Raw genomic sequence first — 17,887 nt, forward strand, 5'->3', positions numbered from 1 at the left:
CTGATACAGAATAATAAGAGAATTGTAGCTTCAGAATTGCAAACATGATACAGGACAAAATGTTTTCTTTTGTTTTTACCTTATGTTGCCATATAGATTATAAATTAAGCTGCATTCCTAGAAGATGCAAATCAAACACACACAGAAGAATTACACTCAGCTTACTATTACAGTTCCTGAGTTAATATTCTGGCTGAATGTGAACATGATTATTTATGTTAATTTAGTTGAAAAGCAGAGTGGCAATAACAGATGTACGAGTCATATCTTCCACTTGGAGAGCTATTCTAGCAATGCCTTCCACAGTTCATTAGAATGAGAATTTTTAGAGAACACAACCTTTAAGAGAATAAGGAATATTCTGTTGTAATGTTGTAATTGCAAAAGTAATACAGCAGAAGTTATTTTCACTTAACTATGATGCTGTATGAATTAAAATATATCCATAGAAGTTGCAAATTAAATATACAAAGAATGCACTGTCAGTGTTTCTATTGAATGATCCAGAACTGAGGAGACATGTGCTGTTACAGGTGTTGGTGTCCTTTGAAGATGTGGCTGTGGACTTTACCCAGGAAGAATGGCAGACAATGGACAATGCTCAGAGGACCCTGTACAGGGAGGTGATGCTTGAGACCTATAACAATCTGCTGTCTGTGGGTGAGTGAAGTTCTGTCATGCCCAAGCAGAACACTTCTGTATAGTTTGCTAATGAAAGAGGAGTTTATAAAGTGTAGTAGTTGGTAGGACTAGTGGTGATTTCAGAAAATCTGCATCATTCTCCATTAACAGGATACTCCATGACAAAGCCTGATGTGATCTTCAAGTTGGAGCAAGAGTCAGCACCATGGACAGTGGAGAAATCTGTGAAGCAGAGACTTCCAGGTAGGTCAGCAGGGAAGCTGATACTTCTTTCAGTAAATGTTGACTGGAATTATATTTGATTTTTACTTTGAGTTTCTTAGAGAAGGACAGCCGGTGAGACACTCGATGTAAGATACCCGAAGCTTTATTTTAAATTTTTATACCATATTTTCTCTCATATTTCACTTTTAAGTTAAATTCACAATGTCACGTAATTGAAATTTTTACTTTAAAAAAATGGGTATTATGTTAAGGCATTAATAGGTGAGATGTAAAGCCTATTTAATAATGTTCATAAATGTCCACATTTTACTAATATTAAAATATGACTTCACTTGAGCGTTTGAAAAAAAACATTTAGATGTGATTCATACATATTGTTACCCTTTTCCTCATTTCAGATCCTGATGGAAAGAATGCCCTGCTTGGAGCTAATCAAAAATATGAAGAAATAATCTTCAGGTAAGGTTTAATCACAAAAATTATATAAAAACTGAAATGAGAGCTGCATTGCCGCAAAGATGCTTAGCATTAGCTCTGGCCATAATTGAAGCACAACATGAAATGAAAATTGTACAAAAATGAGACTTGAGAAATAGGATTTCATTCTTTCTTTCTGCTTTTTTTTTTCTCCATTTGCAGGCAGTAGTTTTATTTGGAAAGTGACCAGGTGAATGTAGAAAGCAGAGGGAATCAAATAGCCTTTCTTGGGGGAGAGCCAGGAGATGGTGTGCCTCTTGAATGGAGACAGCAACATTTTTCAGAAGGGTCTCAGATTTTTAAGTGTCCCCTGAGCATTCCTTGTCTGGACAGGAACCTGTGGGTAAGACACTTCCCATTGGTTGTCTCTCAACCAGCAAGGAAATAGCTGCTACTACACAGCTTCAAATTTGCATGGGCCATTCTATGGCTGTTCAGCTCCCAGAGATAGGAAGCCACATGAGTGACAAAGTTGAAGAAACTGGCTTTTTCTGAACTCATGTATGAAGTGTAGAGGGGGTCATCCACATAAGTCATTTCTAAAGATCAAACCCGAGGGCATGGCATGGTAGCCTAGTGGCTGGCCCTTGCCTTGCATGCACTGGGATCATATATGGACACTGGTTTGTGCCCTGGCAGTCCCACTTAACATCCACCTCTATGCCCATTGGTGGTGTCCAGAAAAGTGAAGTTCAGAACATGAGAAGGGTGCTTGGAGTAGGCATAGAAAATAAGTGGACCACTACAGTTTCAGGATCATAATGGACAAGGCAAGAAAGCTGTCCTCTTTATTTATACAGAAGCCTTCACAATCTCTAGCACTTACTTTTCACACCTGGTCAAGGGGGCTTTCCTAAGGATAGTTCTACCAATTATTCCACCTTGAGGCAACGTATCAGCTGTCCTAATCCTGTGGTCAGGAAGTTCTCAATAGATGGTACATGTCAATCAGTAACACATTCCTATTACAATTCTGATGCTCCAACTTAGTCTTGATTCAGTTCAGGGAGGAAGTGCATCACAGAAGGAGGGACCTAAAGATTAAGGAAAGAGGGTAAGAATAGATTTTCGCTATACCTAGCGACTTAACATCATTGATTAGCATGTGGTCAGTGTTGGAGGACTACCGTAAGCATAGGTTCCTGCTAGGTGTAGGGACTTAACACCCTTGATTTTCATATGATCAGAGGGGCAGCTGAGGGAGCAGGAATAGTAAAAGGCCCTTTTGCTAAGACGTTATCAGCAACATCATCTTCCAAGCTCACATTGATTGTAAAAACAACTCCACAGTGGCAGACAATAATTAATTTTAGAAATCTCTGTGGAATTGTCCAGTGTGTATGCAAAGGGAGGTGGAACTGCTTTTCAGGTGGTTGTAGAGACATCCACTGGGCCTTGCCATGCGGCAGGAAATTCCTTGCGGCCTTGTCTGCAATGGAGAAGTTCTCTTCAAATCTTCATGTCTTTCATGCCCATATGGGATCCCGGGGTGTGCAATGTGAGGACCTTAACCTCTGCGCCATTGCGCCGGGCCCCCTAAATAAATCTTTAAAAAAAAAAAAAGAGAGAAAGAGCCGGCAGTCTTTCTCAAGTCCCATATTGTGCGCCAAATCAAATGTTACCAGGAAAGCTCAGTGATTCTTTTAACTTGTATAGAGAAGTAGGAGTGTGGAATCAGGTAGAAGGATGGGATTCACAGGAATTGGGAGAAAACAGAGGAGTGGGTCCTTTTTTCCAGTTATACATCCTGCTTCAGTAACCAAGGGTTGGAACAACAATCAAGAGTTACTAACTGGGTGTCCCTACTCTCGAGAAGTGTTTTCCTCTTCCCTCCTCTTCCCCCTGATCATGAGCACTTTGCAAATAAAACTTCTCTGTCTCCAAAAAGATAATTTTAAAAGAATGACTTTGAGATCCAGCTTCTGTATCCACCTCCTGAATGTGATCAACTGGTATTTAGTAGAAACTACACATTTTCTCTGTCCTCACATACACTTGCTGTTCCTGGGAGGACCCAAGCCAGATTGGAGTCCATGCTTGGGACCCTAGGTCTAGCCACTATGCCCATGTGGTAAGCTAGGCCTGGGCTTGCCTGGGTTGAAAAGGCTTCACTGTTCCTGGTGGAGATACTGGGAGCAGATGTGTTGGGAACAAGGTAGGCCTAGGCTCCACCCACCTCCAACATCATGAGGTGGGTGGGACTGGGGGTAAGGTGACTGCATAATTTTTTCATGAGTTGGGTTTCTGTGTTGTGTGTGTGTGTGTGTGTTAGATCATTAAAGAGAAATTGGTGTTATCATTTCCAAATTTTCTATTTTTCCTTCCTGTTTTAGGTCAGGGTTAAATGATATTCAGAGAAGTTATACCAGGCCTCCCAACCGTCCTAGTACTTAAGGATGGGTACTGGGACTCTGAGACCAAACCAGGTGTCAATGTGGCACACTCTCTAAGGTTTCTGTCCAGGTGGTTCTGAAATGAGGTCCATCTCACTGACTCAAGCAAGAGGGAGCCCTTTCAATGTTCATTGGCTGACATGGTTGACCCTAGAGTCTCCTTTCCCCCAGATATTTGCTATCTTCATTTGGCTGGGATAGTTATTCAGTCTGTTCTCTCTTTGTTTCTCTTGAATGGCCCTGATGTGCTTTCCAGGTCTTAATGGGCTTCCATCTCCAGGTGGGTCCAGGCCAGTTGTCAAATACTCCTTTTCAACTGAGGAGTACCGGTCCTTACAAGACCTGAGCCAGTCGATCCTGCCCCAGTGGAGCCCCACCCTCAGTGCTCACTGAGCTAGCACCACCATGCATGCATGTAAAGTATCCTAGCCAGGTGACCTGAGGCCTGCAGCACCATCTACTCCCAGGACTTGCAGACCCAGGACCCATTGCACTGACCAGCCAAGCATTCAGGCCAGGCAACACCTACAGCTCTGGTGTTCATAAACTGGGCTCATCATACAGCTGTGCCCAAGGTCCCAGACAAGGCTACCAGGGCCCCACTGGATCTCCTGCATGCAGGCATCATGAGTCCAGCACCAACATGTCCATGGCTTGCCTCAACTCATTTTCCACCAGCATGTGTTGCAGCCTGGCTCAGTCTAGTCTTTCCCCAATTCCACTTCATATTGCTGTGTGCTGTGGCCTATCCAAGTACAATCCATCTGGAGGTTGAGCTGGAGCTAGACAGTGGCTGGGGAGTATGTGGGTAGGTGGGTGTGTTCATGTTTTTTCAGAGGCATGTGGTACCTAAGGTCATTTACACAGGTTCAGTACAAACCATGTGGAGTCTTCTCTTTCCTAAGTCTACCCTCATAGGTCTTGTATAAGAGCCAAAATTCTTTTTCAAGTCCCATATTGTGCACCAACGAAATGTTACCAGGAAAGCTCAGTGGTCCTTTATTGAGCTTAGTATTGAAACAGAAAATGAAAACCAGTTGTAGAAAAAACTTTTACTTGTTAATTGACCAGTTGGACTTGGAAGAGGGTAGGGGGAAAGCAACTCCCAGAAGGGGATCAGAGATAAATGACATCATAGTTCATTTTAAATCCTCTTATCACACAGCAAGCCGGATGAAATGCCATTTGAAAAGGAGCATGCTTCTAATGTCCCTGAGAACAACCTCGAGAGTGAGAAAAATCTCAGTCATCTTGACAAGATCCACATTTGTCAGCAGTCCTTTGAACACAATGGGAAAGAGAAAACTTTCAGCGGGAAGAAGATAGTCCTTATGTGTGAGCAAGTTTATAGCAAAGACCCATGTAATCAGCAACCTGTCAGTGTGGGAGAAGCAATTCATGTTGGCTACTATAAATCTTGCCTTAGCACCAAACTGAGAACTGACACAGGAGAAAATTTGTATGTGTCCAATGAATGTAAAGAAAACATGTACCAGAAGTCAGAACTCATTAGATATCAGATCCTTCAAAGCAGAGAATCCATATGAATGCAATGAGCCTGGAAAAGCCTTTCACCAGCAATTATCTCTCATTAGGCATCAGAGAATCCACACTGGGGAGAAACCTTATGAATGTAGTGAATGTGGAAAAGGTTTTCGTCATAAGTCAAGCATAAAGTTACATCAGAGAATCCACACGGGGGAAAAACCTTATAGATGTAGTGAGTGTGGAAAAGGCTTTTCTCGTAAGTCGCACCTCATTAGACATCAGAGTATCCACACTAGGGAAAAACCTTATGAATGTAGCCAGTGTGGAAAAGCTTTTATTCATAAGGCACGCCTCATTATGCATCAGAGAATCCACACTGGGGAAAGACCTTATGAATGTAGTGAGTGTGGAAAAGCTTATATTCGTAAGCAACAGCTCACTATGCATCAGAGAATCCACACAGGGGAAAAACCTTATGAATGTAATGAGTGTGGTAAAGCTTTTACCAGCCAGTCACACTTGGTTTTTCACCAGAAAAAGCACAGTGGTGAAAAGTCTCATGAATGTAGTGAGTGTGGAAAAGCTTTTGTTCATAAGTCACAACTCATTAGACATCAGAAAATCCACGCAAAGGAAAAGCCTTATGAATGTAGTAAGTGTGGAAAAACATTTTCTGATAAATCAAGAATTAGATCACATCAGAGAATCCACACAGGGGAAAAACCTTATGAATGCAGTGAGTGTGGAAAAGGCTTTCCTTGTAAGTCACACCTCATTACACATCAGAGAATGCACACCGGGGAAAAACCCTATAAATGTAGTGAGTGTGGGAAAGGTTTTCCTTATAAGTCAACCTATACATCACATCAGAGAGTCCACACAGGGGAAAAACCTTATGAATGTAGTGAGTGTGGAAAAAGATTTTCTAGTAAGTCAAACATTAAATCACATCAGAGAATCCACACTGGGGAAAAGCCTTATGAATGTAGTGAGTGTGGAAAAGGTTTTTTTCATAAGTCACAGCTCATTAGACATCAGAGAATCCACACAGGGGAAAGACCTTATGAATGTAGTGACTGTGGAAAATGTTTTTTTCGTAAGCCACAGCTCATTAGACATCAGAGAATCCACACAGGGGAAAAACCTTATGAATGTAGTGAGTGTGGAAAAAGATTTTCTGATAAGTCAACCATTAGAAAACATCAGAGAATTCACACTGGGGAAAAACCTTATGAATGCAGTGAGTGTGGAAAAGCGTTTACCAACCCATCAGGTTTAGTTCAACATCAGAGGATCCATACTGGGGAAAAACCTTATAAATGTAGTGAGTGTGGAAAAGGTTTTTTTCGTAAGTCATACCTCATTACACATCAGAGAAAGCACACAGGTGAAAAACTTTGCTAATGTAGTGAGTTGGAAAAGGCTTTCCTTGGAATCCACACCTCATTGCACATCAGAGATTCCACACAGGGTAAAAACCTTATGAATGCAGTGAGTGTGAAAAACTTTTTCTAATAAGTCAAGCATTAGACCACATCAGAATCCACACTGGGGAAAACTTTATGAATGCAGTGAGTGTGGAAAAGGCTTTTCTTGTAATCCATACCCTGTTAGACATCAGAGAAAGCACACAGGTGAAAAACCTTACAAATGTAGTGACTGTGGAAAAGCTTTTACTCAACATTTTGCATGGGTCAGGGGCAGAATAGGCTGAAGCAGTTCATGTCATCCACTGGCAAATCCGTGCACCAAAATAGTGTGGGTCGAGCCAGGTTCAGTTGCAACAAAAACTAATGCACTAATGCACAATACGGAATGCCAAGGTGAGGTTACCTGTTCAGGATGTGACTGCAGTGCCCAAACAGCACGTGTGAGAACCAGGAAGGGAGGGGGCGGAGCCAGCAGGGGGAATATGAGGGCTTCCCTTGCTGGATAACTACTTCCACTGGAGAGCGTGAGCTGGGATGATGGCAGACCAGACTAAGCAGGGCTACAACACCTGTGGACCTCATGTGGACTAGATCAGGGAAAAGCCAGGCTGGGCTGATTATTCCTACTGGTGCAAACTACCATTAGAGTGGGTGAGGGTTGTTTGGGCATAGCCACAGCATCAGGTTGCAGTAGCTGGTACTGGGGTTATTTCTGTCAAGTCAAACCACAGAACTACCTGGAGAGTGCACAATCCGGGAGTGGGAGAGGCCTGGGACTGAAATAGTGGACTCCTCCCTCTTGGGTTACCACTTCCACGGGAGGGCACGAAAACTAGGACAGGGGTTGGGGTGGCTAGACAGATACCCAACAGCATTTGTTTGGGCTGCATAGTGGAACTGGTTAGAGGGAACAAAGCTTTAATACCCATTGACATGTACGAGAACCGAATGGGATGTGGGACAGACTGGACTACTGCTACATATACTGGCAAACCAGGGTAGGGGGCAGGCCTGGTGGGGGTTATTGTGGGTTGCTCTGATTAGGCTGCAGCTCCCACTGGTTTATGTGAGGGCCGAGTATGTGTTGGGTAGAACCCGGCTGGACTGCAACACCCATTGGTTCCAGTAGAAGACAATGCTGGAAACAGAACCAACCCAGCAATTGCAACCACCAGCTGATTGGGGCAATGGACTGCGCCGGGCCCTGTACTTGCAAGTACATACAAGAATCTGGTTGGAGAACACCTCAGACAAAGTTTCTTTTGGGATTTCCCCAATCAAATGCTGGACTCGGAACCCTAACCATGAAAAGACAGAGGACAGAACAAGTCAATCAACCACCTCAGCTCTATGTTGGCAATGAAATACTGGGCAAATGGAGACTCTATGATGGACTATGTCAACCAGTGGATTCTTCAAAGACCTCATAGTGCTTGGAGTGGCAAGAATGGCAGCGATTCATAACTGTTGCAATATCAAAACCACTTGAGCAAGAACCTCAGAGCATGCCCTACATCCGGGACCTGGGGAGAGTGGGAAATTGGGCGGGCCTTCTCCCTTAATACCTCCTTTAAAGATGAAGGAACCAATATGGAAATAATAGTCTTACCCACTTTCCTATAGCCCTTGAACCTTTTTACCCTAAATAACTATGTAAAGATTGTAAAAAATATAATAATAATAAAAGCTTTTACTTAGAAGTCAAATCTTATCAGACATCAGAGGGTTTACCCAGGGGAGAAACCTTATGAATGTAAGGTGTATTTTAAAGCCTTTACTTACCAGACAGGTCATTCCACATCAGAGAATCCACACAGGATAATAACCTCATGAATGTAATGCGTGGAAAACCCTGTTGCATGCAGTCATGTTTTATTAAACAGGATTTGCATGTTAAAAGCATGAATGTATTACATGTGTGTTAAAACTGATACACATTTTGAGCACAGTGGAAAGCATACATGTTTCAATAATTAGCATATTCACAGAAATGAGCAAATCATTTTTCTGATGTCAATTGTTAGCAGAGTCATGTACCTCAGAACTACAAAAGCATGTGAATAGACAAGCTACCGTAGACCTGTTATTATGGTCTGTCAGAGCTTATAAAGTGAATGAAACAAGCATTAGCAAGAGTACAAATGCAAAACATTGTAAACGGTCAATGGATGTGGAAACATACTTTTAAAGTCTGCAAGTGTTTAATAAATGTGGAATTGCACTTTATTTCAGCATAGAGATTATTTTTTGCTAAAAGAATTAAGTTGCAAGTTGTATATAATCTGCCTTTGTTTTGAGATGGGAAATGTGAATGCTGCTTTCAGATTTAATGTTGGTAATAAATGTTCAGTGTGTAACACTTGTTTAAAATACCATCTTGGTCATTTACACATTTATCTAATAGAGCTTTTTTTAGAATCTCAAAATGGCACATTTTATTACAGAATTATATTGGAAACACAGATATGGACTGATGCATGTGGCAGTTGTAATGACAAAGACCCAGGTTTGAAGGATGAATCTTGTCTAGAGGCAAGATTGTGTTGTGATATCTGGCCAAATGTGGATCCTGTTTGGCCACTATCCTTGAATAATCATTGTCTGAGACTGCCCTTGGATCTCTGCCTTCTTATATCATGCAGGTTGCCATAGGTCTGTATTTGGTTTATTACCTCCCTTATTTTGATTATTTCTTTTTTTCCTAGTTATCTTGAGAATGCTTTGCTGTTGTTTTTTAATTTTCTTCAATCGTAAGATTAACTGACTTACTTGATGCTTTTCTAGTTTCTTAACACAAGCACTGAGATGAACATTGCTCTTTCCATTGCCTTGATTGTTTCCCGTAAGTTTTGATATGTTGTGTTGATGCCTTCATTTGTGTCAGGCTTTTTAAAAAATTCCCCCTTTGATTTTCTCTCTAACCCATTGCTCATTTAGTAACATTATTCAGCCTCCATGTGTTTGCAAGTTTTCCTAAGCTTTTTGGCTTCTTGGTTTTTCGCCTCACTCCATGATGGTCTGAGAAGATGCATGGTTAAATTTGATTTTTAAAAATTTGGTGATACTTTTTTTGTGGCCTATAAAATGGTCAATTTGGGAGATGGTTCCATGCACTGACCAAAAAAGGAAAAAAGTATATTCTCTTCTTTAGAAGTAAAGGCTCAGTAGAAATCAACTAAGTGCATTTTTTCTAAGGTTTGGGTGAGTTGTGTTGTTTCTTTCTGAGTTTCTGTTTTTTAATTAATCAAGTAATTCTTTAATCTGTCCATTGATGTTAATGTGGTATTAACGACACCTACTATGATTGTATTGGAGTCTGTTTCTCCCTTTAAATCCATTAATGTTTGTTTCACACAGCCAGATGGCTTGGCATGTGGTGCATATACATTTATTGTTGTGGCCTCTTCTTGGTGAATGGATCCTTTGTACATTGTATGGTATCCTTCTTCATCTCTTAATGTTTTTCCATATTGATGTCTCTGTCATTTGTTACAAGAATGGCTAACCCTGCAAAATTTTCCTTACCATTCACTTGCAGTATCTTTTTTCATCATTTCACTTTCAATTTCCTCTGATCTTTGTTAGTGAGATTTATCTCCTGTAAGCAGCAGATGGATGGGTTTTGCTTTCTGATGCAGTCTTCAGTCTATGAAGTTTGATTGATGTTTTAAAGCCATTTACCTTTAATATTAATATGGGATAGGTGGCAAACTCCTCCTGACATTTTAGTAATGGGTTGCCCTTCCATTTAGTCTTCTGTTTGCCTTTTAGTGGGATGTTCTCCACTTTTGCCTTTGCTTTGATTCTTTTTCTCTTTCACTAGAACATCTTTGAATATAAGCTGTAGGGCAGGTTTGGATTATTTGAATATATGGAGTTTTTCTTTACTGTGGATGAATTTTTTTTTTTTTCATTTTCAAAGACAAAGGAGAGCTTTGTAGGATACGTTCTGGGCTGACATTTTTTTCCCTTTTAGAATCTGGAATATATCACTCGACTGTGGTGCTTCCTCTGAAAGGTCAGCTGTGAGTTTGACTGGATGACTGGAGTTCCTCTGTAGGTCACTTGGTTTTTCTCACATGCACATCTAAGGATTTTTTCCCCCTTATGTTCAACTGCGAGCACTTGGTTATCATGTATCATGGTGATAAACTCTGTTAGGAGTACTGTGCCCCTCCTGGATGTTGTTTGCAAATTCTTTCTCCAGATTAGGGAAGTTTTCATTTATTATTATTATTATTTTATTATTATTATTATTATTATTATTTTATTACATTGCATCATGAGACACAGTTTTACAGGCACTGGGATTCCCCCCTCCCCTCCCCAAAACCCGCTCCCCCCCCCCATGGTGGATTCTTCCATCTTGTTTAGAGCCTTACAATTTTACAATTCTTTGATGTAGATCAGAAGCAGTCTACTCATATCGATTATTGATTCCTTGATTACTTCACAATATCTTATTGCATGAGATACAGGTTGTTTGGGGTTGAAATAATATTACTGTTTCAGATTGACATCAATTCATAACAACCACATCAACAACAACACCAACAACATCGACAACAAAGTATATCACCCTGAAAAAAAGTAACACCACTGAATAGCCAACACATGCATGACAAAAAGGAAACACAGAAGTCTCTCGGGAAAAATGGTGCCATCATATACTTCATAAGCACATGATGAATTCTACTAGAGAATAGAGATTATTTGGAAGCAACCAAACTGAAGTAAAAACATCAAAAAACCAGCATAGATTGGACTGTTGGAGTTACCCTTTCCATGTTGGCTTCCTTATATGAGAGAGAATATATGGTATTTGTTCTTTTGTGATTGACTCATTTCACTCAGCATAATGGTTTCTAGTTGGGACCACCTGGTTGTAAATAGAATAATTTTGTTTTTCTTAATAGCTGCATAATATTCCATGGAGTAGATATACCACAGTTTCTTTAACCACTCTTCCTTGGACGCACATCTGGTTTGCTTCCATGTCTTTGCTATTGTAGATTGTGCTGCTATAAATATAGAATTACAGATCCCCTTCTCACAGGCAGATTTCACTCCTTTTGGGTATATTCCTAGGAGCGGGATAGCTGGGTCATATGGCAGGTTTATTTGCAATTTTCCCAGCACTCTCCATACTGATTTCCATAGTGGTTGTACTAGCCTACACTCCCACCAGCAGTGAAGGAGGGTACCTTTCTCCCCACATCCACGCCAGCAGATGTTGTTAGTAGAGTTCTGAATGTAGGCCAGCCTCACTGGAGTTAGGTGGTACCTCAACGTGGTTTTCATTTGTATCTCTCTGATGGCTAGGGAGCCTGAGCATCTTTTCATATGTCTGTTAGCCATTTGAACCTGTTCTTCTGAGAAATGTCTGTTCATTTCTTTTGCCCATTTTGTTACTGGGTTGTTGTTTTTGCTGTCCCTAGGTTTCTGAAGCTCTTTGTAGATCTTGGATATTAGTCCCCTATCACTTGTGTAGTATGCAAAAATTTTCTCCCATTCTGTTGGTTGCTTCTTCACTTTGTTAATTGTTTCCTTTGCTGTACAGAAGCTTTTTAGTTTGATGTAGTCCCATTTGTTCATTTTGGATTTAATTGCCTTTGCTTTGGGTGTCTTTTCTAAGAAGTCTTTCCCTGTTCCAATATCTTGGAGTGTGTTTCCTATATTTTCCTTTAATAGTTTGATGGTTTCTGCGTGTAAATTTAGGTCCTTGAGCCAGTTAGAGCTGATTTTTGTATAATGCGACAGGTGTGGGTCTTGCTTCTTTATTCTGCAAGCTGCTATCCAGTTGTCCCAACAGCATTTGTTGAATAAACCAGGTATTTTACCTGGATTGTTTTCAGTTTTCTTGTCAAAGATTAGTTGACTATACATGTGTGGGTTCCCTTCTGGTGTTTCTATTCTGTTCCACTGATCTTCTTCTCTGTTTCTGTACCAGTACCAGACTGTTTTGATAACCACTGCTCTGTAGTATGTCTTGAGGTCTGGAATTGTGATTCCTCCAGTTTGATTTCTATTTTTCAGGATAGCTTTAGCTATTCGTGGTCTTTTGTGATTCCAGATGAACTTTTGTATCATCTTTTCTATTTCTGAGAAGAATGTTGTTGGGATTTTGGTTGGGATTGCATTGAATCTGTATATTGCTTTTGGTAATATGGTCATTTTGATAATGTTGATCCTGCCAATCCAAGAACATGGTAATGTTCTCCATTTTTCAAGGTCTGCTTCTATTTCCTTCCTAAATGATTTATAGTTTTCATCATAGAGGTCTTTCACATCTTTAGTTAGCTTAATTCCTAGGTATTTAAGATTCCTCTCCTCTATTTTAAAGGGGACAGTACTTACAATTTCCTGCTCAGCCGTGGAATTATTTGCGTACACTAGCGCCATCGATTTGTGTTCATTAATTTTGTATCCTGCCACTCTGCCAAAGTCTCTTATGAGTTCCAATAGTCTCTTGACTGAGTCTTTTGGCTCCCCTATGTAGAGAATCATGTCATCTGCGAATAGTGATAATTTCAATTCTTCATTTCCAATTTCTATACCTTTAATTGCTTTGTCTTGCCTAATAGCTCTGGCTAGGACTTCCAAAACTATATTGAAGAGTAGCGGTGACAGTGGACATCCCTGTCTAGTTCCAGATTTTAGTGGAAAAGCTTCCAATCTTTCCCCATTTAGTATGATGCTGGCATTGGGTTTTTCATAAATTGCTTTGATTATGTTGTAGAATGTTCCTTCTATGCCTATCTTGCTTAGGGTTTTTAACATGAAGTGGTGTTGGATTTTATCAAATGCCTTCTCTGCATCTATTGAGAGGATCATATGGTTTTTATTTTTCAATTTGTTGATGTGGTGTATCACATTTATTGTTTTGCGAATGTTGAACCATCCCTGCATGCCTGGGATGAATCCCACCTGGTCCGGGTGAATGATCTGCCTGATGTGTTGTTGGATCCTGTTGGCTAGTATTTTATTGAGGATCTTTGCATCTATGTTCATCAAGGATATTGGTCTGTAGTTCTCTTTTTCTGTTGTTTCTCTCTCTGGCTTTGGTATTAAGGTGATATTAGCTTCATAGAAAGAGCTTGGGAGGATTGCCTCTTTTTCTATTGCTTGAAAAAGCTTGTGTAAGATTGGGGTAAGTTCCTCTTGAAATGTTTGGTAGAATTCAGCAGTGAAGCCATCTGGTCCAGGACTTTTCTTGGTTGGGAGGGCTTTAATTACTGATTCAATCTCAGTGCATGTTATTGGGCTGTTTAGATTGTTAATTGCTTCTTGATTCAATTTTGCTGGATTGTATGTGTTCAAGAATCTATCCATCTCCTCTAGGTTTTCTGATTTGTTTGCATATAGTTGCTTGTAATAGGTCCTGATGATTCTTTGTATTTCTGAGGTATCTGTTGTTATATCTCCTTTCTCATCTCTGATACTATTGATGCATATTTTCTCCCTCCTTTTTTTGATTAGTTGAGCTAGTGGAGAGTCTATTTTGTTGATTTTCTCAAAGAACCAGCTTTTTGATTGATTGATCTTATGTATAGTTCTCTTGGTCTCTATTTGGTTTATTTCCTCCCGTATTTTGACAATTTCGTTTTTCCTACTAATCTTGGGACTCCTTTGTTGTTGAGTTTCTAGTTCTTTCAGTTGTAAGGTTAGCTGATTTACTTGGTGCTTTTCTAGTTTCTTGACATAAGCACTGATTGAAATGAACTTTCCCCTCAGCACTGCCTTGATTGTGTCCCATAAGTTTTGATAAGTTGTGTTGATGCCTTCATTTGTTTCAAGCAATTTTTTAATTTCTCCTCTGATTTCCTCTCTAACCCATTGCTCATTTAGTAACATATTATTCAGTCTCCACATGTTTGTAATTCTTCCTTGGTGTTTCGACTGCTTGGTCTCAAGCTTCACTCCTTGGTGGTCTGAGAAGATGCATGGTATGATTTCAACTTTTTTAAATTTGCTGAGGCTTGTTTTATGGCCTATAACATGATCAATTCTGGAGAAAGTTCCATGCACTGATGAAAAAAATGTGTATTCTCTGTCTGTAGGATGAAAGGTTCGATAGATGTCAACTAAATCCATTTGCTCTAGAGTTTGGGTGAGTTCTATTGTTTCTTTGCTGAGTTTCTGGCTTTTTGATCTGTCCATTTGTGTTAATGGGGTATTCAGGTCTCCCACTATGATCGTATTGGAGTCTATTTCTCCCTTTAAGTCCATTAATATTTGTTTCATGTAGCTAGATGCTTTGGCATTTGGAGCGTAAACATTTATTATGCTGATCTCTTCTTGCTGAAGGCATCCTTTGATCATTATGTGGTATCCTTCTTCATCTCTTTTGACGCTCTTTACATCAAAGTCTATGTCATCTGATATAAGAATGGCTACACCTGCTCGTCTTTCCTTACCATTTGCTTGGAATATCTTTTTCCATCCTTTCACTTTCAATTTTTTCTGATCTTTGTTGGTGAGATGTGTCTCCTGTAAGCAGCAGATAGTAGGGTTTTGTTTTTTGATCCAGTCCTCCAATCTATGGCGTTTGACTGATGAGTTTAAGCCATTTACATTCAGCGTTATTATGGATAAGGGGCAGTTTGGTCCTGTCATTTTGGCAATGTGTTGTTCTATAATTGAGTCTTCTGTTAGCCTTTTAGTGGGATGTTCTCCACATTTGCCTTTGTTTCTGGTGGTTGCTATTTCTTTTTTCTTTCATGGGAACATCCTTGAGTATCATTTGTAGGGCAGGTTTAGATGAGGCAAAATCTTGAAATTTTTCTTTGCTGTAGAAGAATTTTATTTCATTTTCAAAGACAAAGGAGAGCTTTGCAGGGTAAGTTATTCTGGGCTGAAAATTTTTCTCTTTTAGGATCTGGAATACGTCATTCCATTCTCTTCTGGCCTGTAGTGTTTCCTCTGAAAGGTCAGCTGTGAGTTTGATTGGAGCTCCCCTATAGGACACTTGATTTTTTTCCCGTGCCCATTTAAGGATTTTTTCTTTTTGTTCAACTGAAGAGAACTTGATTATCATGTGTCGCGGTGAAGTTCGGTTTTGGTCAACTCTGTTTGGAGTTCTGTATCCCTCCTGTATATAATTTTCCAATTCTTTGCTCAGATTAGGGAAGTTTTCCTTTATTATTTCACTGAATACTCCTCTAATGCCAACTTCTCTTTCTGCACCCTCTGGAACTCCCATAACTCTTATGTTGGACCTTTTAATCATATCTTTTAATTCTTGGATACTTTTTTTAGCTTGACCTAGCTCTGCTTCCAGCTTTTTGCTTGTTGCTTCATGGTGGCAGGAAATATCTTCTAATTCTGATATTCTTTCTTCTGCTTCATTCATTCTGTTGTTGAGACTCTCCACTGTATTTTTAATTTGCTCTACTGTGTTCTTAATTTCTGATATATCAGCCTTAATTTGATGTAGTACTGCTATTTCTTCTTTGAACTCTTGTTTGTGCTTCTCATTGTAGACCATCAGCTTTGCAACGAGTTTTCTGAGTTCTTTGTCCCCCATTTTCTCAATGTCTTCCTCAGTTAACTCTGAGAGTGGGCGAAGCTTTTGCTCCTTTGTTGGAGAGTCTTCAGTAACATTCACAGTAATTTTGTCTTGTCTTTTACCTTTTGTAGTTGCCAATCTGTTTGACGAAATCATCTCTATGGTGTATTACCTACAGGTCTATAAGTTGATTTTTATGCTCAATCAGTGCCCCGGATTTGGGAAACACAGCTGTCCTGACAATTCTTTGTCTGTGGTACTGATTTTGTAGGCAGCACTGAGCTTGTCGCCCGCTGCTGGCCGATAAGTCAGAGTACTTCCTGGGGGTATTTTGGGTGGAGGTGGCGGCGTGCCTTGTATGGGCTGTTTTCTCTGTGGCTGTGCAGTGCTCTAAGATGGTGGTATTTTTGTCCCCAGGTCAGTACTTGGGTGACTCAGCTGTTCTCCCTTCAGTGTAAAACTGTCTGGTCACGTGACACTGTTATCTAAGAGCTGCCGAATTAGCACATGAGCAGATTACCACTCCTCCTCTTGCAGTTTATCAGTGTTTGGAGCACTTGCCACAGTGTCCAAGATGGCGCCCGTAGGGGCACCAGCAAAGGTCGGGAGGTGGGTGGGCTGTCCGCCGTCAGCTCCAGGGACCACACCAACCCTGCAGGGAGCGAAGCTGGCGTTTCCCTCCCCACGTAGATCAGTCCCGGGTAAACAGCCAGAAAGGAGCCGCTGTGCGGCTCTGTCAACTCCTCGTTCTGTCTCTCCGCACAAGATGGCGCCCTGAGTCCCCTGCTCCCTCCACCTATTGCTGGTTCCAGTCACTCAGCTTGATTGTCAGCTCCCAGACTATATTAACTTTTCTATTCCCCACGCGGACCCAGGCTCTCACCTGGCGTTCACAAGAGCTGTGTGGAGGCCGCTGCTGGATGTTTGGCTGGCGCTGGAAACGGATCGCTAGAGCCTGGATCACTGGGATCTGAGTTGCTACTCGCCAACTGCTGGTGGGTTCTTCGGTCCACTACAACACTGCTGTCTCGTTTCCGCAGCTTCCCTGTGTCCAGGGGAGTTCCAGGTGCCCCCTGCTCACTGCCTGAGCCCTATTTTTTCCCTGAAATCTACTTATTGTACCTCTCCTTGCCTAAAGACTCTCCATTCCACCAAACACGTCTGCACTCTACGCTGCCATCTTAGAAAATCTCATTTATTATTTAAATGAATAACCCTTCAATTACAATTTCTCTCTCTGTGTCTTCTGGAACTCACATAATTCTTATGTTGGGCCTGTTAATTGTGTTTTTAAATTTTTGGATACTTTTTTTTTTTTTTTTTGGTGTGTTTTTCCTGGTGACAGGAAATATTTTCCAATTCTTGCTCTACTGTGTTTTTTAACTTCTGAAATGTCAGCTTTCATTTAATTTATTTCCTCTGTGACAAATTGCCCTACATGCACCAATTTCCCATATGGGTGATGGTTCATGTCATGGCTTCCCCACTTCCCATCTAGCTCCATGCTTATGGCCTGGGATAGCAGTTGAGAATGGCCCAAAGCGTTGGGACCCTGCACATGTGTGGGGGATCCAAAGAAGGCTCCTGGCTCCAGATCACCTCAACTCTGGCCTTTGCAGCTACTTGGAGAATGAACTAGCAGATGGAATACTTTTATCTCTGTCTCTCCTCCTTTCTATAAATCTCATTTTCCAAGAAAAAATTTAAAACCTTAAAAAAAATCC

At 40.7% G+C, this 17,887-nt stretch overlaps 1 long non-coding RNA gene across 1 annotated transcript; it reads left to right on the forward strand.

Annotated features, from left to right (window-relative positions):
- The first annotated feature begins 1,274 nt into the window (after positions 1-1,274).
- On the forward strand, positions 1,275-5,230 carry LOC121167807. Its single transcript, XR_005885650.1, has 2 exons — positions 1,275-1,326; positions 4,903-5,230. It is a non-coding gene; the product is annotated as an uncharacterized LOC121167807 (long non-coding RNA).
- Positions 5,231-17,887: the final 12,657 nt, after the last annotated feature.

Source organism: Ochotona curzoniae, unplaced genomic scaffold (assembly GCF_017591425.1).
Source record: "Ochotona curzoniae isolate NIBS_2020 unplaced genomic scaffold, NIBS_Ocur_1.0 patch432, whole genome shotgun sequence".
NCBI classification, from domain to species: Eukaryota; Metazoa; Chordata; class Mammalia; order Lagomorpha; family Ochotonidae; genus Ochotona; species Ochotona curzoniae.